The sequence below is a fragment of the Neovison vison genome, chromosome 9 (genome assembly GCF_020171115.1).
Source record: "Neovison vison isolate M4711 chromosome 9, ASM_NN_V1, whole genome shotgun sequence".
Classification (NCBI taxonomy): domain Eukaryota; kingdom Metazoa; phylum Chordata; class Mammalia; order Carnivora; family Mustelidae; genus Neogale; species Neogale vison.
The window spans coordinates 54,502,040-54,527,068 of NC_058099.1; the positions used below are offsets into that span (position 1 = coordinate 54,502,040).

Here is a 25,029-nt window from a genome sequence, read left to right on the forward strand (position 1 = left end):
TTGATTACTAGAAAAATCAGGGTATCTTCTGCTGACATTGAATTAACTTGGCTCATCTCAGTTTTTCAGAAATAAGAGAACCAGGCTGCATATTCTTTCCTTTCCTGTAAAACAAAAAACAAAAACCAAAAAAGACAAGAAGAAGGAGAAGGAGGAAGAGGTGGAGGGGGAAGGGGAGGGGCGGAGGGAGGGAGAGGGGAAGAGGAGGAGGGGGAGGAGGAGATGGAGAAGAAAAAGAAGATGATGACTTTCAAGTCTAGTTCCCAGCATGTTATTTCAATTAGAGTTCAGTAATATTTACTGGCCTTCCTAGATGCCAAACACTGAGGTCCTTGTTCTATCCTAGTCGGGTTTCAGCTCCATCTGTCCAGAGTTGAGACTTCCCCAAGGATTCCTAGAAGCCTATTTCTTATCTACTTCCTTTCCCAAGGTTTCTGGCAGCTTTGCACAGTGGCTAGAGCTTCTCATGAAGTTCCTGATATTGTTTCATGTTCCTTTTCAGAAAGCAGGGGCAAGTGAGGGATCTGAATTATTAAAGGCTCACCACAGCCGAGGTTGGGGTAGGGGTATGCGCAATGGCTCAGGAGCAGGTGAGAATGTTTCTCACTGCAATACTGTTCAAAGCCTTATCTACTTGCAAGGACAAAGGCATTGTTCTCCTCAGCATTGTAATGCCAGCTCCTGCCACTTCACAGACCACAGGGCAACTGATAAGTATTTGTTGAAAAAACACAGGAGATCAGATGCTATCACTTCCAAGAAGCCTTCCCTGGTCTACTGAGTAGAACTGATTACTTCCTTTACTGCGTTCCAATGCACTATGCATCCTCCTTCTCTAATTAAATCTATCTTAGTGAATGGCACTGATCTGAATAGAGTAGATTTATCTGTCCCGTGATTCTTTGAGAACAAGGCCTGTCTTACCTATTTTAGTATCTCCAACACCAAGTAAGCACAGCTCTTAAAGTGACAGCCATGTGAAATCGTTCCCTATCTTTGTAAAGCGATCATCGGCAGCATTATTCACTACATTTCATAGTATCCTTTTAAAAAGATTTTTTCCAGAAATTTCTTTCTATAAGTATATCCAGAATATATGTGATTTTTTAGACAATACTTTTGCTTTCATTCCATGAACACCATATTTTGTGTCTTTCCAGTTATATTTGGACCCAGCCATGGTAAGGATTCAATGGCAAATATTCTTGTATTAGTCTTACCCTTGGCTCCAATGTAGGTACCTAGCATTTTTTACCTTTGCATTTCCTGTCTGCTTCTGACATATGCAATTTGTTGTGCTTATGTATCATATAACCTTCCTCTTTCGACATAAAATGGAGTAAAAGTATACACCTATAAAACAGTATGTATACATTACTTTTACTCAAGCATTCAACAAAATGAAGAAACCATTGAAAACTCAGGACAGAATACAATACGCTGCTCTAAATTCCTTTGACTTGAAGAAATGACAGTCAGTGGGATTTGGCATACAATGAATATGGGGAATGGATCGGGAGGTGTCAGAGCTCATGTGACTCTTTGGATGGTGCATTCTCTGAAGTAGGAAGAGCGGAGGAAGCCCAGGTTTGGGGGAGGCACTGACATAACTACTGTAATGCAAATGGTAATTATTCTAACTCACAGCCCTGTAGCCTTGTGTGGTTCCCGAAGCATTCTAACACAAATGATGGTTGCCATAATGAACGTTTGTGTACTGATCTGAAGTTTATGAAGATTATTTCATTTGTGTCTTACAGCAAGCCTGTGAGTTGCCAAGGGTGGATAGAAGGTCATTCCCATTTTGCAGAGAGGGGAGCTGAGTTTCTGAGGAGCTCGAGGACTTGGAGGGAGTGTTGGAAGGCGCTCTGAGGTGTGGGGGCTCTGATTTGCTGTTCTCTGGTCAACTCCCTTTCCCCCTACTTTATGGCTACTTCTAATTTGGAAGCACATCTTAGTCAGGGCGAGGGAGGGGCTGAAGAGATGATGTAGCCTTCCGGCTGTGTGAAAGAAGATAATTGCGAAAGTAGGTATTACTGTTAAAAATTGTCCACATTCATCAAGCTTTATTCCCTGATGATTTCCTGTGAATGGCTGACAGCAGGGCCTGAAGCCCCACCTGTCTGATTTGTTCCACGGAACTATTCCCTCATCTCCCGGGTGGGAGCTCCATTCAGCAGAAGTTCGATACACCAGAACATTTAACTGGATTCTTAATTCTAAAACCATCTTAAACAGAAGTAGTAAAAGATACTTCTTTTTTTTTTCAATTTATTTATTTTCAGAAAAACACTATTCATTATTTTTTCACCACACCCAGTGCTCCATGCAAGCCGTGCCCTCTATAATACCCACCACCTGGTACCCCAACCTCCCACCCCTCCCCCCCCACTTCAAACCCCTCAGATTGTTTTTCAGAGTCCATAGTCTCTCATGGTTCACCTCCCCTTCCAATTTACCCAAAAGTACATACCCTCCCCAATGTCCATAACCCTATCCCCCTTCTCCCAACCCCCCTCCCCCAGCAACCCACAGTTTGTTTCGTGAGATTAAGAGTCACTTGTAAAAGATACTTCTGACATAATCTGTTGTTTTTGAGTAAAGTATGGGCTAGCAGCACGTGATAGACATGAAACATTGATCGACTGATTGCTTAACATGTAGGTTTCATAGAGAGTAGTGACCGATAACCAAGGCTTGGAAATACTATCAGACTCTAGAGACATTTGCACACACTATGAGCAGATGAGAACTTAGAGCATGCATGTACTTGAACACAAAGAGAGAACTTTCCAGCTTGATCTCGTGTACCCCTATGGCAGATAACCAGAAAACGAGAAGTGGGGAGAGGGTTAAGTTGAAGGCCATGACACGATTGTATCTTCAGTGTATGGTCCTTTCCTGAGAAGACATTTTCTGATTCTCTATCTTACTTTTTTTTTAAGATTTATTTATTCATTTATTTGAGAGAGAGAAAGAGGGCAGGGGGAGGGGAAAAGGGAGAAGGAGAAGAAAGAAGCCGACTCTCCATTGAGTGCAGAACACAACACGGGGCTCAATGTCATGACTCTGGGATCACGACCTGAGCCAAAATCAAGAGTCAGATGCTTAACCAATGGAGCCACCAGACGCCCCTCTGATTTCTCTGTCTTGACCACATTGCTGAATTAAATGCTCATGTAGTAAGCCTTGACGCTCCTAACTGGTCAGATGTCACAAACCCCATGTACACACCCCTACTGATATAAGATCACAATTGTTGTCAGGTGACCACCAGAGTCAACAGCCCCTGTAATGCCTTCTCCGGGCTCTGTCTGGTAAGACAGATTTTAGACAGACTCTAGGTTTGAAAGATAGGTAGTTAAAACATTCTTGCAAGTGCTAGTTCTCGTCCCTAAAGCAAACAAGACCAAGAAGGCATTAGATAAAATATGACGCTGGCTCAGTTTTCAGACAGATTTTCTGGAAATCTATGACCTCCACCAGTCTTCAGGGGAAACAAAACAAAACAAAACGAAAAACAAAACAAAAAACAAAAACACACTACCATACATTTCTGAATGTTTGGGCCAGGCTCCCTTAGTCAGTTCTCTATTTTTCTTACCACCCAGAGACTGAAGCATTTGGCATAAGTGGGATCCTAGTATTTTGGAGCTGGAAGGGAAGCTCTCCCACCCTGGTTTTATCTGTAGGCTGGATAAAGGTTTGGGATTTAGCAATAGGCTTTGCTAGCTCAGCTTGTGAAAATCACATTCTTTATCAACTCCCCAGATGGTTTAGATCATTAAAAACACAACAAAACAAAACAAAAGCCCTTCAGAGTGTACACTGTGAAGATATTCTCTAATTTCCAAGAAAAATAAATATATGTCGAATTTCTCACAGATTTCTCACACTTTCTCAGTATACAGCCTGAATTGCTGTGCTGAATGGGGAACTTAAAGCCATCGTTTTTGAAACTGCAAAGCCTTGTGCTGAATACTTAACTTCCAGCAGCCCCTTTGCCTTTCTAGCTTGTCCGTCAGCCCAACTCTAAGTCAGTATTTATCTATTGGGGCTTAGCTGGAACTGAAAAGTGGATGTCTTTATTCCATGAATTTGGGGCAACTGGCTCTCAGGAAGCAACAAAAACAAAAAGGCTGTTTCGAGTCAAAGAGACCTCAAGAAACGATCCCACCATCTGCTGAGGAGAAAGGAATGAGCCTGTGGGCCCGCAGCTCTTTATTGAATAGAAGAAATAGTATTGTCGTCTAAATTTTCTGCAACGCCCTTTGGATCAAAATATGATAATCGCAGCAAATAGATGCAGCATAAAGATGCGGCCACACTTAATGGAGACTCAAAGGGCCAGACCACTGCTTGGCTTGGAACGTGTACCGTCATTTGGAAGCAAAACTGGGGGGCTGAGGGGATTGGGGTCAGAGGGAGAAAGGGAGACCTTACATTCAGCCGGCACGCACCAGTGGATAAATGGCTGGCAATTGCCGAGCTGCGTTGCAGGGGAGCTTTTAGCGGTTTGCCACTGCCAGCTGATGTCTCTGTGAACATCAGTGCCAAGAAGCCAAAAATGAAAGCAGGTGCAGGGGCAGAGGAACCGAGTGTTAGGGAAGGGGGGAGGGGGGGCGGGAAGGGGGGTTTTCAGCAACAGAACTTCTGTTGTTAAAAATTGGTGGCCTTCATTAAAACCTAAACAATGCCTCACTTTAACTCTGCCTAACATTTTTAGTCCACTAGAATCCTGCACACACACTTAAGACCAGCCTCTTACATTTATGCGCCGGACTAAGAGACTGTGTTTTGTTTGTCTCTCTCCAAAGCTGTGGATTGTCTGCAAGACTGCTGAACTCTGATTTGAGCAGCTTTCCTTCTGAAGCCAGGAGCATCTGCTTCTGCAAGTGCCCTCTCCACCCCTCCCTCTCCAAGTGCCCCCTCTTCAGAAAACCCCACTTCTGCAGAGCCAGGGCCTGGGAACCGGGAATATTCCTGAACTCGGCGTGTCTTTGCCGATACTCTGTGCCAGTTCAACTCTCTGAAATGCTGCTTTCCGATGAGAAAACAGACGGGACTCGGTGCCACCCGCAATTCACGTTCCCTCAAAAGCTCTATGATCCTTCAACATCGCTCCCTAAGCCCACCCCAAGTCACAGCTGAGAAAAACAATAGAGGCATCCGAAAGAAAAAAGGAAGAAGGTAAGGGTTCAGGACCAACAGAGGAAAAGAACTAAGGCTTGCCACAGGGCACGGTAAAAATGGAGACTAAAACAGAAAGACACCGGCCCCCTCCGCTGCCCCGCACGGCTGAGCCGTTCTCAGCATGGACTTCGTCAGTGACTGTCCTCCCACACTGCAGAATGTGAAAGTCATCTTTCAGGGAGATAGGACAAAAATACAGATCACACACAGCCTTCTCACAACTGTGATAGAGGGAGAGCAAACCCTGACAAGAGGAAACAGCAGGCAATCTGTGCTTGGTTGAAAATACGCTGTGGTTTGTTTTTTTTTCACCCCCTAATGGACATTACTGCAAAGGGAGAAATATAAAGTATGTTGGTTTGTTTTTACAGGCTTTAGAAAAAATAGAAATAGCAAGTTCATCTATAAGCCAGATGCTCTACCCAAACTAGACAGAGCTCAATCTATTAAAACTATGATGCTACGACACTGGGGTCACCAATGTTAATTATCATTTAAGGCACACAAGTATTGTGATTGTGGGGAAATGGTAGCGAAAATTAGGTTTGTTCCATGACCTTAGACTCGGGGAGTTTATATTCAATCTCTGTTGCTTCTACCACCAAGAGCTACTGTCTTGTCCACGGCAGGTTTGCTTATTATCAGCTTTTAAAACCCAGAAATAAGTTTAACAACTCAAATCAGAAACATAAATGGGGTCATATGCCAAAGAGTCAGTGGGTGAAAAGTAACTTAGTTCATAAAGCAAGTCGAGTCTGGGCTTTAATCTGAACAAACTATTAAGTTGGGACAACATGAGACTGCAAAGTTTCGAGAAGTCTGAGAGAAGTGAAATTCTCTAATAGGAAGAAAAAACAAAAAACAGAAAATTGGCCAAGGGTAGGCAGCGGCATTCCAAGAAAAGAAGCAGAGATAGCTAATAACATAAAACAAGTATCAAGCTCAGGACTAAAAAAAGCAACATTTGAAAGAAACAGCGTGTTCAACTACGAAATGTACAGATGAAAAAAATATATATTCTCAATATTACTGAGGATGGGAGTGGGATGAGCTCAAATCTAGAAGGGAAATTGAAAAATGTGTATCAAAACCTTTTTCACTTACAGAAATTGATCTCAGATGTTGAGAGATGTAATATATTTATGGATGAAAGAGTTTGTTGTGGCAATATTTAAATATTTAAAAATATAAATACGCTAATTTTCAAACTATAGGAGATTTACTAAGAAAATTATGGTATATCCATATATTGGGTTTTCAAAAAAAAAATTCTCTTGACATGGGAAACTCCTTGCTTATATTTGCTTAGTGAGAACGACAAAAAAGAGGCTGTAAAATAGCGTAACTAGGATGATTGTAATTAAGAGTGAGGCAGCTATTACAAAACGTTAACAGTAGTTATTTGGAATTTCGGGATCATAGGTGATTTGTTTCTCTTAATTTTTCCCCATATTCCTTATGGTTTTCAAAAATTGTAAAGTAAAACTTTATGTATTTTGAACTTTGTGTTGAAGAGTATTCTGTATACAGAAAAGTGCCCGAATAAAAATGTAGCTTAATGAATTTTAAGAAACAGAAGATATCCATGTCACCAACACTCTCCTCAAGGAACTGAACGTGACAAGCTCTGGTTCTCTCTCACAAGGATACACTTTACCCAGTCTGTAATACCATGGATGAGGTTTGACTTTTGTGTATTTTAAATAAAGGACGTATGCAGTATTTGAGCATTTCTGTCCAGATTTTGTCATTTAACATTGAAAAGATGCTGTTTTAGCTGGGAGGTGCGACTAGGAAGTTAAGACCATTCCTGCAGGGCAATTTGCTGAATCAGAGCTTTTTTGGTGCCTCCAGGCCCTCATGCCTTTCCACCTCCCCAGTGCATGCTCTGAATCTAGCATTGGGCCTAAACCTGTCAAGATCTCCCAATGGAAAATGTTCTTTCCCTTCTGGAACTCTTCTACCATATGTATCTTCTTTAAGGAATTTCGTCAGGGCCATATTATTTATTGTTGCACCAAACTTTTAATTATCTTCTCCTTTTTTTTTTTTAATTTATTTGACAGAGATCACAAGTAGGCAGAGAGGCAGACAGAGAGAAAGAGAGAGAGAGGGTGAGGCAGGCTCCCTGCTGAGCAGAGACCCTGATGGGGGGCTCGATCCCAGGACCCTGGAATCATGACCTGAGCTGAAGGCAGAGACTTTAACCCACTGAGCCACGTAGGCGCCCCTCCATGTTTATTTCTTATGACTTTTTCATGCTTAACTACAGTCATTGGATACCTACTATATGCTCCAGCTACACTATACACATAATAAAATATCATCCCCATATTATAGAGAAGGTAAGTGATTTCCCACTTGGCTAGAAGTGATAAAACCTGTTCTCTACCCATATCGTTGGTTGCTGTACAGATGGTCTCCCCAATGCACCCTATTCTCTCATCTGCTCATATTTTATCCCCTCACTAGATTAGAAGGTCCTGGAGAATAATAATAATAGTAGTAGTAGTAGTAATAACGACAACATGTATTTACCTCTCTTTGGATTTTTCCTCCTAGACTAGTGCTTGGCATGTAGTTATCATAATGTTTGGTTACTGAGCGTAATAAGCATGACGATTTTTTATTGTACTTTTCTAGCACCATGGCACTCTTCATAAAAATATTTTTGTTTGATGAAACTGTCATAATTATTTATAGTGTTAAGCATAAGATGAGATTCTGATTCTAATCATTCTGTGGAGAAAATGGGCTTGATAACTGACACAGCCAACAAATGTATTTGGAAAAGCGGACAAGAGGGGACTCTGGGTGGTTCAGTTGGTTAAGCGTCCAACTCTTGATTCCAGCTCAGGTCAAGATCTTAGGTTCGTGAGATTGAGCCCTGTGTCAGGTTCCACGTTAGGTGTGGAGCCTGCTTGGGATTCTCTCTCTCCCTCTGCACCTCCTCATCTTCTAAAAATAATGAATAAAAGAAGAAAAATGGACAAGGTAAACTGGATGCAGTGGTAAAACTAATATATCTGACATGAAGAATGGATCCTCTCTTATTCTTTTTATTTATTTACTTTCTTGGGCCCTGTTTTAAGTATCATCCTACATAGGACAAAATTATTTTATGCAATACTTATGAAATGAATTAAAATACTGGTCAGAACATACCTACAGGAAGACAAAGAAAAAGAAAATAAATATTTTAATATAAAATAAAAAGTAATAATTTTAATCTTTTTCATAACATTAACAAACATTTTAGAAAAAGTTACAAAAGCTTATAGTTATATATGGGTCTATTGTAGGAATGAATAATAATATTACAGCTTTTTCCTTAAACTTTATTTTTTTTAAGATTTTATTTATTTATTTGACACAGAGAGAGAGAGCACAAGAGATCAAAGAGACTGGGAAATTGGCAGGCAGAGGGAGAAGGAGAAACAGGCTCCCTAAGGAGCAGGGAGACCGATATAGGGCTTGATCCCAGAACACTAGGATCGTGACCTAAGCCAAAGGCAATGGTTTAACCAACTGAGCCACCCAGACACTCCCCTTAAACTTTAAATAGTGTTAATTCATCGTTGGCTTTGTCAAAATTCATCTTTATATCTTCATGTTCAATATACAGAGTGGGCCAATTTGTCCATCTATTTTTATGCATAGTTAATCCAAGAACACATTTTATTAAATTTTAATTTCAAAAAGTCTCTTTCACATAAAGTAACATGAGGTAACATATTACAATACTGTTTATATCTTTGGTTTCGATTCTAGCAGCTCTCAGATACATTAAGTCAAATAATTTTAAATACATGTTCTTATCCTTTGGTTTTAAGAATTTTCCTAACCATTAGTTATGAAAGTTACTTAAGATTTATAACTTCATGTTCACAATCATTGGACCTTCAGTCTTTATTTTGCATCTGCTCTGTAAATGCAGGGAAATATTGTACAACAGGGGCTGGAGAAATAAACTTTGCAAAAGCAAGCTCTAAGAATTTCAAACTACTGCTAACTTGAGTCAGCCTGTACCACAGCCCAATGTATGACCGAGACTCTTGAATAATTTCCATGTAGAATACAACATTTATAAAGGAGTAATTAAAGTGTAAATGCTCATGTAAAGCTTGTATACAGGGGTGCCTGGGTGGCTCAGTCCGTTAAGTGTCCTATTTTTGGTTTTGGCTCAGGTCATGATCTCAGGGTCCTGAGATCAAGCCCTGTGCTCAGTGGTGGGAGTCTGCTCTAGATTCTTTCTCTCCGCCTGCCTCGGCCCCTCCGCTCTGTGCTCTCTCTCTCTAAAATGAATAAATAATTTTTTTTAAAAAAGCCTATAGACATTATTAAAACTCAACAATTGCCTCTAAAATCCCTATGTTGAACTCTTAACCCTCATCACCTCAGGATAGGACTGTACTTGGGGCTTTAAAGAGATAATTAAATTACATTAAAATGAGATTAGCTGTGTGAACCCTCATCCAATATGACTGAGGTCCTTATAAGAGGAGACAGACTGAGGGGTGCCTGGGTGGCTCAGTGGGTTAAAGCCTCTGCCTTCAGCTCGGGTCAGGATCTCAGGGTTTTGGGATTGAGCCCCGCATCGGCTCTCTGCTTGGCGGGGGGCCTGCCTCCCGACCTCTCTCTGCCTGCCTTTCTGTCTACTTGTGATTTCTGTCAAATAAATAAATAAAATCTTAAAAAAAAAAAAAGAGGAGACAGACTGAGATGCTAGACCATGAGAACACATGTATGTTTGAATATATGGGGGCAGGCCTAGAAACGACTGGGAAAATGTTCGCCACACTCTAACGGGCAGGAATCATTCACAAGTGGTGGAGGGTAGAGATTTCTACTTTTTAGATTCATGCCCTTTCATATTGTTGGGATAATTTTTATGACAAGCATGCATGGGTTATATAATTTCAAAAGGTAATAAGTAAAATGGGGTCAATAAACGAGAGTTTTTATATAATAGAACATGAGCTCATTTTTAAATCACAGTTGGAAGACCTGAATCTATAAGACATGTGAGAATCCTGTATGGTTTTACAAGGGAGAGATAGAAACAGTGTGTGGACATTGTATGGAGACAAATTTTAGAAAAGTGTAAGACAGGTTCTTTGCCACCCAATGATCTACTAGACTAGCAGCATTGTTTATATAGGAAAAAAAATTTGAAATCAACCTAAGTGCCTTACAACAGAGAACTGAGTAAGTAAAATGTGATATATGTATACAATCAAATAAAATACAACTGTGATAATGAGTGATCTAGATCTGGCTTTATCCACAGTGCTAAACCCCACAAATATATTGCTGAGCAGTACAAGCAAGTTGCAAAAGTATACACATATGATACCATTTATGAGCAGTTAAGAAACATGTAACCCAATACTCTGCACTTCAGTTTATGTATATGCATTTATTTAGCACAATTCCTAAGCGATGCGTAGGAATGGTGAACACAAAATCTGGGAGAGAGGTCAGCAGAAAAAAGGAGTATTAGAAAAAGATAGCTAATATAACCCAAGTCTTGGGATTATATTAGCTATGCTTTGTTTCTTATGCTAGATGGTGGGCACATGGGTCCCACAAGTCTTTATGCCTTTATGAGTGATGTATTTCTAGTAAGAATCGTAATAATACAATATTAATAGTCACTTAGCACTTACTCTGGGCCAGCCAACATGCTAAAGATTTAGTATCTATCAGGTCATTGCTTCCTCACAAAAACCCTCTCAGATGGACACTGTTATTAGCCTAATTTTACAAAGAAGCCGACAAGTCAAAGCCCAAGGAAGCTCGGTGACAAGTCTGAGATCACATCTAGTAAGTCAGGAGCAGAGCTGAGAGTTGAGGCCAAGCAGCCGTCTGTGTGGTTGTCTCCTAACTACTAGTAGACATACATACAAAAAGGGTTTTCTTGTGAGGTAATGTCTTGTCTTTTTTTTTTTTTTTAATGTAATGAGTTACCTGGTGAAATAATGAGGTCCTCCGCCTTGCAAATGTAAACAGAGGACTAAGTGCAAAGTTGCTTGGGCAACATTACAGTGCGGTTTGTGGGAGGTTGGGCTTTGTAAACCGAACTTTCCTTCCAGCACAAAGTCTCTGACTTTGTAATGTCAGGAAGTTTCTTTGGAGGAAAACACAGGAGCTCTACTTTAGGCATGTGGAGTTGGAGGTAAAAATGTGGCTAGCAAATAGAGATGATGGAATTCAGTTTGTGTTACAGCTAGGAATTTGTTAGCCTAATAGTCCAAATATAGAGATGGATGGGATTATCCAAGAAATATGGAGAAAGGGAAAAATGAAAGGCCCACACCTGGAACAGGACACTCTATTTCTTTCTCTCTCTCGCCACAGGCACACACACACCTCACATACCGCACGCACACTCACTTGCACACATGCATTTTGTTTTTGAAGTTCATATAAACGGTTCTAGTTCTCCTTTTCATATGTGGGGACACGATTCTCAAATATGTGTCAGGAAATGAAGACATTACTCTTTTGAAGTAGGTGCTGAACACAGTCGCTTTTCAATCCAGCATACCTATCCACCCCCTCCATTCCGTCTGAATTAAAATCCGAAGAATTTTTTTGAAGACGTACACACATATACACATGCACCCATGCACGTGCACACATCTTGACCACTTTTCCTTTTTTTTGTTTTACGACTTTTCCTTATAATTATATCTATACTCTTAAAGAAGTAACTCGATCCCAATAGCAAATACTCCGTTTCAGCGTCTATACTTGTCAATTAAGAGAAACTATAGTCAATGCCATAATAATTTTTAGAACTAAGGCCCCTTGAACAGTTTATAAAAGCATGCTCTTTTTACTAAACTTTAAGACAATTTCATTTTACATGGTGAAACTCATTTGAAGGAAATAGAGCAGTGTGCTTTTAGAACACTCACTTTTATAGAGTCACAGATTAGCCCACTAGATACAAGGAAGAATTTTTTTGTTTTTTCTTGAGCTCAAGCAGGTCAGATCAGCCCATGTGAAAATGGATTATTTCTCAATGAATGGATTGCAACAATTGTCTTCAAGGATGAATTTCATCATATGTGAGAGAAAGTGTTATTTTCATCCAGTCCTGGTGGGATTTTGTTTTAGTTCCTCTTTAGGAAGGAAGCAGCTGTTCTGTCTTCTCTGGGGTATTGCAGAAGTGGGGTGATTGAAAATGGGAGCAGATAGAGAAAGAAAGGGAGAGGCAGAAGGGAAGCTAGTATTTATTGACTCTACTAGGTACCTTTCACCATACAAGGCTATATGTATTTAATACTCGCAATGATTTTTTCCTATTATTATGACCCCATTTTTTAGATTGTACAACTGAGTCAGAGACGTTAAGTAAATTTCCTCAAAGTCTTAAAGGACACGGACTCAGGTAATGTCTTGGCTTCCAAGTCCACACTCTTGTTTATATCACTATGTACAAATAAAGATTATTCGAAAGCATTTATCCTGCAGAAGTATCATCTGTGCTTCCACACCTTACTTAGTATCTGCAGTCAAATCAGAACTGTTCTCCAGCTATCAGTACATATTTTAATACTTGCTTCATACCTGATCGGAAAGGGGGACTGTTTGCCCTCAGTTTCTACCAGTTCTTTTTGCATATGTTTCTTTTGGTAATGCTTAACATAATACTTGGAGTCCCTGTACTTTACGTTTCCGAAATGTAAATTTATTTTATTACTTGGTAAATAAGGATCCTCATTTGGTTTTACGTAAGTCGTTTTCTGTTTATGCCAAATATCTTCCATTCTATTCGACTTTCCCTGATTATTGGTTTGTAAGCATTTTATGAAAAGTCTTATTTTTAGTGGTAAGCTTCTTTAAATGAGGACCCCAAATCAACTGGAGACTGGGTCTTATTTCCTGCTGTACCTCTTTACCTCCAGCAGCACCTAGCACGGACTAGATAATCAATAAATTATCACTCCATTCTGCCACCCCTCAGCACACTTCCATTCTTGGTTTTTCCACTGGCAACCAGTAATGAGAAAAGACACACATGAAATAATACAAGTTTGATAACACACAAAAGATATAATCAATTTTGTTAGCTACCATCTGCTGTGTTGACCTTCCTATGTATATTATTATATTTAATTTCTGCAACATTTCTGTAAAGTTGGTATTGTTATTACGATCATTTATAATGGTCACTTAACAACTGAAAAAAACATGGCTTGAGAGAGCAGCAAGAATTTTCCTTTGTATTTATTTTTTTTTTAAGTAGACTCCATGCCTGGTGTGGAGTCCAACGTGAGACTTGAACTCAAGACCCCGAGATCAAGACATGAGCAGAGATCAAGACCTGAGCTGAAGTCGGCCACTTAACCAACTGAGACACCCGGTTGCCCCAGCATGAATTTTTGATTCGAATTCTTCCTTTTAAGGAAATTAGGTAATTGATATGTTAATGAAGCCATAGGTAGTGAACAGGAAGGAGTATGGGTAAGGAAACAACAGAAAGGCAAAAGAAGAGTCAGATAAACCCCCATTAGAATAAATGCTAGAACCCTAGTTCTTTTAGCATCTTCTGTTCTCTAGTCTAATTTGGTGGAAGTTTGAGAAGGGCAGAAATTCAGGTTGGGATGGGCCTGGAGGTAATCACAAACTTTCATTGCCGTATTCATTAACCTGGTTAACAACCAGTCTCTCCTCATCACAATAATGGCGCCATTGCTGCACTCTTGCCTTGGCAGCCCCTCTCGTCTCGGTGGTTGATGCCACTCACTTGATGTCTTTGGTTCCAAGCAGTGATAATGCCTTCTGCCAGGTTGCTGCTCGGAGCACTGCCAGGTTTCGGCCTGGCCTTTTAAATGTTGCCTTACCCACTTGATGTTCATTCAATAAAGAAAATAATTGTTGGACATGCTACCATTAGAACTATCTCTGGTTACTGTGTCTGGTAGAGGCGTATACCTCCTGCACTAAATGGGGCAAGACTGCTTCACAGCAAAATTACAGATATCTGCTCTGGGATGGATATTCCATCAGTCTTGTATGTCAGTTGGGATTGGGGTTGATTCACTATTTCTCCTGTTTTCCAGGAGCACGGGAGGTCTGTTACCTTAGGGTGCAAGAGCTATGCCTTCTCCCCACATGTCATGGCTCAGACATGGTGCTGTATGCTGTGTTTCTCCCTCTACCCCTCAAAATCATTTCAGCCAGGAGACTTGTAGTCCATGAAAAAACTGACATGCCCTGCTCACTGGGAATACTAAAGTTGAGTCAAATGCAGTGGTAGGTAGAGAAAAAGGAGGTTTTGCCTGCCTCCTCCTTTTCCTTGCTCTCTGGCCAGCCCATGCTTGAGAACTAGCTCTGGTCCAGACAGCACCTAACACTAGAGCAAAGGATAGATGGGTAGGAAGGACCTGAGGCATCCACAAGGTCTGCAGAAGTGAATGCAAAAGACGGGGTGTCTGGATGGCTCAATCTGTTAAACATCTGCCTTGGGCTCAGGTCATGATCTCAGGGTCCTGGGGTCGAGCCTCAAGTAAGTCTCCCTACTCAGTGGGGACCCTGCTTCTCCCTCTCCCCCTGCCCTGCCCCATACATGCACATGTGTGAGTGCTCTATCTCTATCTCAAATAAATAAATCTTAAAAAAAAAAAAATGAGTGCAAAAGAATGGGCAAACAATTACAAAAGGGACATCAAACAAAGAAAAGAAGGACCTGCTCTTTGTGGTTTGACTTTTTCCCTTTGCACAGAGTATTTGCATGCAGAATCATAGTCAAATCACACATTCCCACCAAGACTTTAAATTGGAGCAATTCCATGGCTCTTCCAACGTCACGGTGCCTTGGATAGAACATCAGCCACCCTAAATGCTAACTAGCCCAATGGCTAGTTTCCAGCAAAGCCTACCCAGTGTCTGTAAACGGTAAATCAAATGTCAAGGGTCTCAAAGAATTTAAAGTGAAGGAGATTAGCCTTACTCCTCTGGGGTGTAACTGTCAATGTAGAGATAAAAACTACTGTTGAATTACCAACTTGCTTAATATTGCTTATGAAAAATACAATTTAGAGAAAGATTGGAAGAAATTCCAATAGCTAGCTACACACAACATACACTCGCGATCAATGAAGCATTGCCATTTACTCTTGCTTAATCTACTCCCCAAGGTAGTTTCACTTTTCACACCTAGAGAGACCCCAGCAGGATCACCTTCCTCGCGTAAGGATTGTCTGATGTTCACAGGGCAGCGCTTCAAGCCCAAGGCAGCAGAGCTGTTTCAGCCTGTTCTCTGTGCTTAGGGTCCAAGAAGCCTTTAATTAACTACTTACTCTAATTACTCTAAATAGAAACTTATCTGTTCCTGTGTCCTCTAGACCAAAGGACTCAAAGTCCTCGTATCACAGATGTCCAGAGAACCTTCTCTTTAAGACCGTGTGACTTCTGTGGCTAGAACAGAAAAACAAGGAAAGCAAAAAAAGCCACGAGTCTGGCTCAGGCCTCAGCCCATCATCAGTGGGCTGAAATAATTTGTTCAACAATCAAAACCAGACTCTGCTCTTTATGATTTGAATTAGGTCAACTTTCTTTTCTTTCTCTCTCTCTTTCTTTAAAGGGTCAAAAACCCTTTTAAAAGCCAATTTGAACTGGGCAAGGGAAGGTTTTTAAAACAATTGCAGTGACTTCGTCAGACTGGTGGGTGCTACATCGCATGTAAGAAAATTAGAGAAAGTTCTGAGAGAGCTGGAAGAAAGCGGAGAGGAGTGTGGTAAAATAAATAAATAAATACATACATAAACCAATAAACCAAAGAAGACAACTGTCATCTGCCTAGGGCAGTTCTGTGTCCTCTGCCTCCTGGATGTTGTTTCTATGCACAGGACAGCAGAGCAGTGTCCTGCCTTTGGGGACAAGCTGGTAGGAAATAATATGTCCTTGTATTCAGAACATGAAAAAGATCTAAAATTAGATATATTTTGTGGAGTATTTGGAGTATGATTTAAAACATGTAAGCATCAAGAAGTCTAAAACATGAATAAGATTAACCTCTTATTAATCTTGTAAGACATGTAAAATGTACTACTAATTCTAATATGTGGCTCATGCGGTGCCTGGGTGGCTCAGTCAGTTAAGTGTTTGCCTTCGGCTCAGGTCATTCTCTCAGGGTCCTGGGATCGAGTCCCGCATTGGGCTCCCTGTTCAGTGGGGAGCCTGCTTCTCTCTCTGCCTACTGCTTCCCCTGCTTGTGTTCTCTCTCTTCTCTCTTTCTCTGACAAATAAATAAAATAAAATAAAATAAAATAAATAATAATACATAATTCACCCATTTGCTGTAAACTGAACCGATGAGAAGAAACAGTGATGGGTCAGCAAAAGTACATTTCAAAATCATCAATCCAGGCAAGGCTTATGAAATGAAATTCTAGGTGATGGGCCTTAGGTTATCAATCTTTTGATTTTGTACATTTTGAACACCATCCAAAAATATGAATCTGCTGTTGAAATTCTATGAAAGGGAGAGCGAAGAGAAATAGCCCTTCTCTTGCCATCTCCTACCCAAAGCACTCACAACCTGCCCAAAATATATCAGGACTACGCCACGCACCTTGTCGAGTGTGCCCCCTCTTTGGTTTAGGTTTTGCTTCTAATCCCTTTACAGAGGATGAATATTTAGCAAGAGCGTGTTGTTTTTATAGTTCTTTTTCCACTTCTGCCTCTGACTTTGCACAAATGATGCCAAAATGAAGATGAGAATAGGAAAAGTCAAGCGTGTATTCAATTTGGAACAACAAGGTTTGGCTTTTTAAAAAATGCTCTTTTATGTGTTTGGGATGATGTTGGTAAGCTACAGGAAGAATTTTGCCTGTTGAGGAGAAACAAGGAAAATAGATGAAAATTAATTATTCATGCAGTCGTATTTCTCACCTACCCTGTGCAGACTTTTAGAAAAACTGGAGTAATGGAGCCACAGTCTTTTATACATGAAAGTGTGCCTACGTTTTCTAGTTCTTGGGTTTTTAATTTCATGTCACCCTCGGTTAATTATTATAATTTGTATGGCAGATAGGCTCATTAAATCATCTTTCTCGATGTAATGCCGATTCTTTCTTAAAAGCTAAATAAATCTCCAAACTCCCACATTCCTCTCTAAAGCAGTAAGAGGAAGAGTGGCTCTTTCCCTAGGACAAACATGTCTGAACACTTCTCCAGTGATGATCTGCCTGTGGCCTCCGCTGGGGAGAAAGCATTCCGGTCTCCCATTTGTTGGGAAAGACCATCAGCTTTTTTCATATCATGGCACACTCCAAATCCTGGCTACTCTTCACATCAACACACAATTTGTCCGCACTGATTTTGATCACGTATGATAAGACCAGTACTGCATGTTTACTCTGCGAGCTCCTTTGACCGTACACTTTAAAGATCTATACCTTAACTTCTAATAACAAAGCCCTGTTATTTTCAGTGATGTTGTGGTTGTTAAAACGTTTAAACTATCTCTTGTCACTGAAGTTGCTTTCCCAGAGATAAAGACGCCAAGCCTATCTTTTGCCTGTAAAGCTTCCACTTAAAAATAAGTCTGGGGGTGCCTGGATGGCTCAATTAAGGGCCTAACTCTTAATTTCAGCTCCTGTCATGGTCTCAGGGTTGTGAGATTGAGTTCCCCGACCCAGCTCTGCCCTGGACATGGAACCTGCTTAAGATTCTTTTTCTCCCTCCCCTTCTGCCCCTTCCCTCTCAATCTCTCTCTCTCCCCCACCTCCATCCCCCAAATAAATAAATAAATAACAGGTCTGAAGAAATTTTAAATAACTCTTCCTTTCTCTGTTCAAGTTAACAGTTGATTATGTTATCGCTAAAAAGGCTTCCTCCAAAGAATATCAGTAAAAAAAAAAAAATGAAATATATTGGCTGTGGTATTGATTGATAAATAGGTAAGCTACAATTACATTAAAAAAAAAGGAAAACAAGGAGGGTTTGTAGGTGTGGAAGGGGATACCGTATAAGCAAACAGAAAACCTGCTCAGAATGTGGGAGAATACAAACAGGATGTATAAATCGCAAAGCAACACCAGAGTTTTCTGCTAGTCAAGAGACATAGAATTCAAATTCTCTTTTCATCTTGTAAGACACCGAAAGGAAATAAATAATGGTATTCAGAATTATTCTTTAATGCAAGAGAGAGCCGAAGTCCAAGTCAGAAGGTTAGGTATCTCTTTGCTAAATGTAAACAACTGCCTTAGGCTGGCTTGAGCACAAATACAGAACATTTTTATTTTCAGTTCCACGATTAAAAACTGAAATTCTCTTGAACACTCCCCTAAGGATGTTCCTCCAATTCCTAGTTACTTTTAACAGGATAAATGTATGTTCTAAAATAGGGTAATGGATAAAAAGAAATAATAGTGAAATATCTAAAAAATCACAGACTGCACTCGATTATCTCTTTAGCTTCTACATACTTTTCTGTATTATCAATTTCCTGGCTTCTTCATTGTCAGAATCGCAAATCATCCTTCAAGATTTCAATTCATTTAATTTCAGGCATGTCAGAAAGTAGAAATATTATGCAAAAATAAATTATAATTGAAAGCATTTTTAAATGGAATATCTGTATGAACACCCTGGGTCCCTGTTTCCTCATCTTTAAAAGGAGCAGGGAAAGAATATAACCTAAGGTCCTTTTCAGGTGAGAAATTCTGTAATCCATGCTTTTCCATGTCTGTACTCAACATGAGAGAATACAGGAAGGTAGTCACACGTAGCTACTTTCAGAAACGACTTTAAAATGGAGTCCCAGGAGGTTGATTGAGTATGGACGATAACCAAACCTTCAAGTCCTCTGCCAAAGCTTGTGGACTAGGTGAGAATGTAGTGGTAACAATTAGCTCTTCTGACCATGGAATAATAATGACAGTGCAAGACCGCAAGGGGTTGATATCTATTAACTCTCTCCTATGAACCGGGCACCATGGGGGAATCAGATTGTACAAAGGTGAGCTCATAGCAAGTGAAGGAGATAAAGGAGTGAACACAGACCTCAGTGCGGTTCTGATAAACACTGTGACAAACGCTGTGATAGAGATAAGTGCAGAATGCAATGGAGTAATATGGAAGGAAACTTGCCAGCTGAGAAGGATCCATGGAGGAGAATGCATACTGACAGAATCTCAATGTAGGTGACACTAGGTGAAAAGTAGTTTACACTCTAAAGGTAAAACTCTAAATTTATTGGAGAAAATTGCACCTTCTCAATCTTTGAAGTCGTCTCCGATCCCTCTGGCCCTTTAGTTTTCCATATGAATTTCAATGTCAGTATCAGTGTCCTATGAAAACACTGTCAGAATAAGAAAACTGAATTTATCTTGAACATGATGTCTTTCTATTCATAAAAACAGTGTATCTATTATTTAATTTTGTTCTAGATCCTCCCACAACATTTTAAATTTTCCATACAGAAGGACTTGTACATATTTTACTCATTACTCTTCTGAGTGGAATATTTAACTACATTAGAAATGATGTATTTTAGGGGCACCTGGTAGCTCAGTGGGTTGGGCCTCTCCCCTTGGCTCAGGTCATGATCTCAGGGTCCTGGGATCGAGCCTCCCATCGGGCTCTTTGCTCGTTAGGGAGCCTGCTTTCCCTCTCTCTCTGCCTGCCTCTTTGCCCACTTGTGATCTGTCTCTCATTCTATCAAATAAATAAGTAAAATCTTTAAAGAAAAGAAATGATATATTTTAAATGATTAATGTTCTATTAAATCTTATTTATCTTTTATATTAATCCTATATCCAGGAACTATGAAGAATTTCTTATTAGGTCTAATAGTTTTTTAGTAGACTTAAATTTTCTATGAAAATAATCATATGACCTTTAGATAGTGATGCTTTGGCTTATTATTCCTTTTTAATTTGTGAATATTTACTTGTTTTGATTTTTCTTTTCCTGATTTGTCCAAGACTTTTGAAACAATATTGAATACAAATAATTATGCTGGGCATAACTGTCTAACTTACTTAAAAGAGAATGCCGCAATTTTTTAAAAGTTTATTTATTTATTTATTTATTTGAGAGAGAGAGAGAGAGAGAGAACATGAGCAGGGCGAGGGGCAGAGGAACAAACAGATTCCCCGCAGACCAGGAAGCCCCATGCGGGACTCAGTCTGAGGATCCTGGGATCACGACCTGAACTGAAAGCAGCCGTCTAAACTACTGAGCCACCCAGGTGCCCCCACAATTCTCTTTTTTTTCGTCAAGAATGGTATCTGCAGTAATTTTATTTTTGCTACATTATGAATGGATGTCAAATTTTGACCAGACTATTTCCTTCCTTTTTTTTTTTTATAAAGTATGCCTATGTACACAAATATGTGGTTTTTCAAAGAATAATTAAACAAACACCCTTGTGAATACTACCCAGGTTAAAGAATAGAACAATGACAGTATTTTTAAAGCCTCTGAATCTTCCTCTTCAATCATATTATCTTCACTACCCAAAAGAATAAGCACTAGCATGGCATTTGTGGTAATTATTGACTTGATTTTCTTCATGTATGTATCATATATATGTATCCTAAGCAATAGAGTGTTGAGTTCTTTTTCTTTTTTTTCTTTTTAAGATTTTATTTATTTATTTGAGAGAGAGAGAGCTTGAGAGGGGAGAAGGTCAGAGGGAGAAGCAGACTCCTCATGGAGTTGGAAGCCCGATGTGAGACTCGATCATGAGACTCCAGGATCATGACCTGAGCCGAAGGCAGTCACTTAACCAACTGAGCCATCCAGGTGCCCTAGCGTGTTGAATTCTGCTTGTTGCAAAGCATCATACAAATAGAATCACATAAACAGTACTCTTGGTAATTTTTTTTTTCTCAGTATTACAATTTTGAGATTCAGGCATGTTGCTATGCAAGGCTATCATTATTCACTTTCACTTTTGTAGGATATTCTGTTGTATGTATTATAATTTATTTAAACAATCTACTGTTGATGGACACTCAAGTTGTTTCTAGTTTTCTGCTGTTACAAATAATGTTTCTGTATGCTTGCTTAGGCAGCACATTTACTACAATTGGAATGATAGATCAGCATGACCCCTGCTCAAGGATGACAAACATGTTCGAGAAGTGTTCCATATTTTTAGGATGAATACTTACCATTTACATTGATATGGATGGAACTGCAGGGTATTATGCTGAGGAAAATAAGCCAATCAGAGAAAGACAGTTATCATGTGATTTCACTCGTATGTGGAATATAAGAAACAGTGCAGAAGGTCATAGGGGAAGGGAGGGAAAACTGAATGGGAAGTCATCAGACAGGGAGAAAAAAACATGAGAGATTCTTAATTCTCAGAAACAAAGTGAGGGTTGCAGGAGGGGAAGTGGGTGGGGGATGGGGTACCTGGGTGACGGGCATTAAGGAGGGCACATGATGGGATGAGCACTGGGTGTTACATGCAACTGATAAATTATTGAACACTACATCTGAACCTAAATATGTACTCTATGTTGTTTAACTGAATTTAAATACTAAAATAATAGTAATAATAAAATAATAATACTTTTACGAATCATGTATTCTGATGCTCATTTGCAAGAATTCTTGCACGTGTGAGTAGGACTAGATTGTTCAGTCTGAATTTTACTAAGTAGGCCACACTATTTTCAAGTGACTGTGCCAATGCTCAGCTATAAAGCACGAGCACTCAACACGGAGCCACATCTTCACCAAAGATTAGCCACAACAATGGTTCACAGTTTTGCTCTACTAGTGGATATGTAAAGATGATACATTGTGGCTTTCATTTACTCTTCCCTGAGGTTGAGCAACTTTTCCCATGTTTATTGGATATACATATTTTCTGTGAAATGCATATATAAGAGGTTTGCCCATTATTCTCCTGAGAGCTGGTATTTATATAAGTGTTCAGGACATGAGTGTTTTGTTAGTTATATGTGCTGTAATACCTTATCCAAGTGTGTGTTTTTTATTTTAAGTATCCTTCCATTTTCATTCGGGAAAGAGTTCTTAATCTTGGTATCATCAAAATTATCTATCCTTTTCTTTGATTTTTGCAGCTTTCTGACTTGCTTTAGAAAAATTTCCCAACCTCAAATTTGTAATGATATTCAGCATAATAGCAGATTTAATATTTTGTATTTGCTCAAAATCTTTAATCAACCTGCTTTCAATTTTATATCTGGTATGAAGAGGGGCCTGAATTCATTTTTAGATATAATAGCCAACTGTCCTAACTTCTTTATGAAATGTCCATCTTTTCCCCAATAATCTACAATGCCCTCTGTCATAGTAACAGTCTGTTTATGTTTGAGTCTATTTCTGGGAATTTCTACCTACTCTGTTTCATTCATTTATTTGTCTCTGCCTGTGTGAGTAATATAGTTTATTAATTATTGTACCCTTGTAATAATTTTGATAAATGGGAAGGCAAGTCCCTAACATTTTCTACTTCTTCAGTTGTCCAGACAATTTTTGACCTTTTAATTTCATATAAACATTTTAGAAGCAATTTATTATGTTTCAAAAAATTAAAGATCTTGGGGCACCTGGGTGGCTCAGTCAAACGTCTGCTTTCAGCTCAGGTCATGGTCCCAGGGTTCTGGAATCAAGCCCCACATTGGGCTCTCTGTTCGTGGGAAGCCTGCTTCTCCCTCTACTCCCCATTCATGCTCTCGCTCTCTCTCACTATCTCTCTCTCCCAAATAAATAAAATCTTTTTAAAAAGGCAAAAACAAAAAATGAAAGATCAATAAAAGGAAAATATTATTGGTATTTTACTAGCCATAAAACTAATGTGGAAAAAGGTGACAATTTTTGCAGGATGAATTTTTCAATTCATTAATCAGTTATAGGTCTCTATTTTACATCATATTTATGTCACTCTACATGATTTCAAGACTTACTATAAAATTACAGAAATCAAAACAGTGTCGTATTGAAAAAAGGTAGATAAAAAGATCAATAGAATCCAAAATTAGCTATGGACAACTGATTTTGTCCAAATGGGCAAATGTAATTCAGCAGAGAAAGTGAAGTCTTAAAAAAAAAAAAAAGACATGCTGAAACCATTGGAATACTCCTATACAAAATATATATATCTATAAACATTGGTCCATACCTCATATCTATGCAAAAAAATTAACTAAAAATAAATGATAGGTGTTTGTCTAATACTTAAAGCTGTAAAATGTCTCAAAAAAACAAGGAAATAATTCTTGCTATTTGGAGCTCATAATAATTTCTTAAACACAGAAACAAAAGCATGGTCTATAAGAAATGAATATATTTGATTAATATATTAAGAGATGGAAAAGCTAAACCTCAGGCTGGAAAGAAATATTATAAATCACATATCTGATTAAGAACTTATATCTAGACTATATAAAGAACCCACAACACTCAATAACAAGGAAAAGGAAACCTTAAGCAACAAGCAAAACATTTGAACAGATATTTGACCAAAATGGAAAATGAGCACATGAAAAGATTAGGGAAGTTAGTCATTAGGAAAATGAAAATTAGAGCCACAGTGAGATACCACTACACACCTCCTTGAATGGATAAAATGTTTTAAAATACTTACCCTAACAATTGCTGACATGGATGCAGAGCAACTGGAACTTTCACACATTACTGGTGGGAATGCAACATGGCCCAGACACTTTAGGAAACAATTTGGCAGTTTCTTATAAAGTTAAAAATACATTTATCATACAACCCTGCAATCCCACTCCTAGCTATTTACTCAAGTGAACTGAAACCTTATGTTCACACAAAAACTTATATGTGAATGTTTATAGTGACTTTATTTGTAATTGCACAAAACTGGAAGCCATCCAAATGTTTGAACTAGGGACTGGTTAAACAAATTCTGGTACATCTATATAACAAAATACTACCAGAATAAAAATAAATGAATAAGTAATACACAACAGTGTGGACAGATCTTAAATGCTTTATGTTAAGTGAAAGAAGTCAGTCTCAAAGTCTATATCCTATATCCCATTTATATTACATTGTGGAAAAAGCAAGATTATATGGACATAAAACAGATCAGTGATTTCCACAAGCTACTAGAAAAGAGTCGATTGTAAAGGGCTAGGACAATGGCATATTTAGGGAGGGAAGTGGGTGATGGAACTCTTTGCTATCTTGGTTATGGTGGTGATTAGAAATTATATGTATTTGTTGAAACCCACAGACTAGTACCATAAAAAAATGTGAATTTTAATGTATGTGTTTTATAGCTTAATAAAATAATAAAAAAGTATCCTATTTCATCTGATTTTAATATAATTAAAATATTAGTTTGCTAGTATGTCTTTTTCTATCCATCTTTCTGTGACCTTATATTTAGAAGAGCACTTACTTTAAATAGGACATAATTTTTTTTCTATTTTAAAGAGTCTTGCTTTCTTCTTTTTTTCTTTTAAGATTTGGTTTATTTTTATTTGAGAGAGAGAGAGAAAATACAAACATAAACAGGGGGAGGGCAGAGGGACTAGTAGACTCCCTGGTGGATGGGGAGTCCAATATGGGGCCTGATCCCAGGACCCTGAGATCATGACTTGAGCAGAAGGTAGACACTTAACTGACTGAGCCACACAGGTGCCCCTTACAATCTTCGTCTTTTAATTTAGCTCCTTCATACTTAATAACATTACCGATCTAGTTTGGTTTGAATTTACCTTTTCATTCATTGTTTTGCATTTGGCCTATGCATTTATTTTTTTTATTTCTTCCTTTTTGTATTTCTTTGGAATAATTATCTTTTCCTTAAGTTTTCTCCATTTTCTATTTTTACTCCTCTGTTCTTCATTTTTCAAGGCT

The 25,029-nt window shown here is 38.9% G+C and overlaps 1 long non-coding RNA gene and 1 pseudogene across 2 annotated transcripts in view; one reads left to right on the forward strand and one right to left on the reverse strand.

Annotated features, from left to right (window-relative positions):
- Positions 1-23,939, reverse strand: part of LOC122917598 — a 48,623-nt gene extending 24,684 nt beyond the window's left edge. The window contains exons 1-3 of one of the 2 annotated variants that reach the window (XR_006386410.1): positions 23,783-23,939; positions 19,424-19,513; positions 16,952-17,038 (exon numbers count right to left, since the gene is read on the reverse strand). This is a non-coding gene — a long non-coding RNA (uncharacterized LOC122917598). Of the gene's footprint in view, positions 1-16,951; positions 17,039-19,423; positions 19,514-23,782 lie in introns of those variants that run through there. The other variant, XR_006386409.1, reaches the window with a different exon arrangement.
- LOC122917881 lies at positions 21,222-21,317 on the forward strand (annotated as a pseudogene).
- Positions 23,940-25,029: the final 1,090 nt, after the last annotated feature.